This window comes from Antechinus flavipes, chromosome 5 (assembly GCF_016432865.1).
Source record: "Antechinus flavipes isolate AdamAnt ecotype Samford, QLD, Australia chromosome 5, AdamAnt_v2, whole genome shotgun sequence".
In the NCBI taxonomy this organism is placed as follows: Eukaryota; Metazoa; Chordata; class Mammalia; order Dasyuromorphia; family Dasyuridae; genus Antechinus; species Antechinus flavipes.
Window position 1 is genome coordinate 257,653,659 of NC_067402.1, and position 1,894 is coordinate 257,655,552.

Below are 1,894 nucleotides of genomic sequence, written 5' to 3' on the forward strand. Positions count from 1 at the left end.
AATTTAGTTTCGATTTAGTGATCAAGGTAAATTTTGCAAAAAAAATGGGACAAACAGTGAAATACATTATTTGCTGTAAAAATTTAGCACCCACAGAATACCTAACAACACATGACCAGCTAGCTATAATTAGATTAGAAATCCACCATCTTTTATGGATTAACAGACAATAAATATCCATAATATATGGAACTCCAAATGTCCTAGAGAACTCCACCAATATAAACACTGGAACAGGAATCATCACAGACCAAACTTTGCCTACCATGTCCCAAATATTATTCATAAAATATGTTTTTAATAGATACCGCCACCACAAATACTCAAACTCTAAACACATAAAACAAAAAGCTTTTATAACATAGAGACCTGGTTTAATCACAATCAAGTGGAAATGGGGCTAGATATTACCATTTTCTATTGTCCTATCCTCTACTACATTTGTACAGATGAGGAGTTTAGGATGCCAACAATTCAGATGGATAGTGTGTCAAGCCTGGAGTCAGGAAGTTAAAACCTGGCCTGACACCTACTAGCTGTGTAAAGCTGAACAATTCACTTAACCCTGTTTGCCTCAGTTTCTCATCTGTAAAATAAGCTGGAAAAGAAAATGACAAACCACTCTAGTTTCAGGGCCAAGAAAACCCCAAATAAGAAAACACTCTGAATAAACAATAACCCACAAAAAATAGTAACCACAAAATATAAATTCATATGTTTACAACAGCAAGTTATTTTATTTTATTTTGTTCTTCACAATAACCCTATCAGGAACTATTAGTACACCGATTTTACTGATGGAATAACTGAAGCTCAGGGCAACAATTTACAGGATTCTTCTTAACTTCAGCACTTTTTACACTCCCACCTGTTGCCTCTCTCCAAACGTTGTCCCCAGAAGTAGTTACATTTTGAAGTAGGATGATCCCTACTAAGAAAAGACGTTAAGAAGATTCCTTATCAGGAGTCCCGGGGAAGTCCCTGTCTTTCAGGAGGAGAAGGAACCAACTGCGGTTCACCGAGTTGGGGGGAAGCGGTGTGTGCGCGCGCGCTTCTCACACACTCACGCTCGGCGCTTGCACACGGCACGCTGCCCTTGTTCCTCAGCCTGACTGCTGTCTGAGGCAGGAAGAACCGAACCCCTTCCTTCCCCGCCACTCCACCTCCTGACCCATGGCGCTGAAGCGGATCCACAAGGAATTAAGTGATCTGCATCCTGAGTCTCCTGCTCAGTGCTCCGCAGGACTTGTGGGAGATGACTGGTTCCACTGGCAAGCAACTATTATGGGACTTCCTGACAGTGCATATCCTGACAGGATACAATCTATCCTTTTAAGCCACCAAAGATTGCTTTCACAGCAAAAAAAAAAAAAAAAAAAAAAAAAAAAAAAAAAAAAAAAACTACCACCCAAACATGAATAATAATGGAAGTATGTCTTGACACCCTGAGGTCACAGTGGTCACTTGCTCTGACTATATCAAAAGTTTTGGTGTCCAAAGGTTCTCTACTTTGTGATCCAAATCGGATGACCCCTTAGTACCAGATATTGCACAAATACATAAATTACATAACGGAAAATATAACAGACATGCCAGAGAATAGACTCAGAAATATTCAATGTAAATTGAATGCTTTTTTCCCATATCCCACAGTACTGTAAATTCTAGATTTTTTCCAATATTAGAAGAACCAAAGTTCCAGTGTACCCTGAAACTCTTTGATTTTTACCCATTTGAAATGTGTTTCTGGAGCAAGACAAAACAAACTTCCAAAAATAACCTTAAGACTGTGATGAGAGTATTTGTTCTTTTGTATGCTTTGCAAAAGACATTTATTATGGTTTTTATGATACTTGGACATCTGCATCTTCAGTTTACAAAATCCACAGTGCAG

General features: G+C 38.6%; 1 pseudogene; it reads left to right on the forward strand.

Moving 5' to 3' along the window:
- Nucleotides 1–423: 423 nt before the first annotated feature.
- Nucleotides 424–1,624, forward strand: LOC127564502 (ubiquitin-conjugating enzyme E2 D1-like; annotated as a pseudogene).
- Nucleotides 1,625–1,894: the final 270 nt, after the last annotated feature.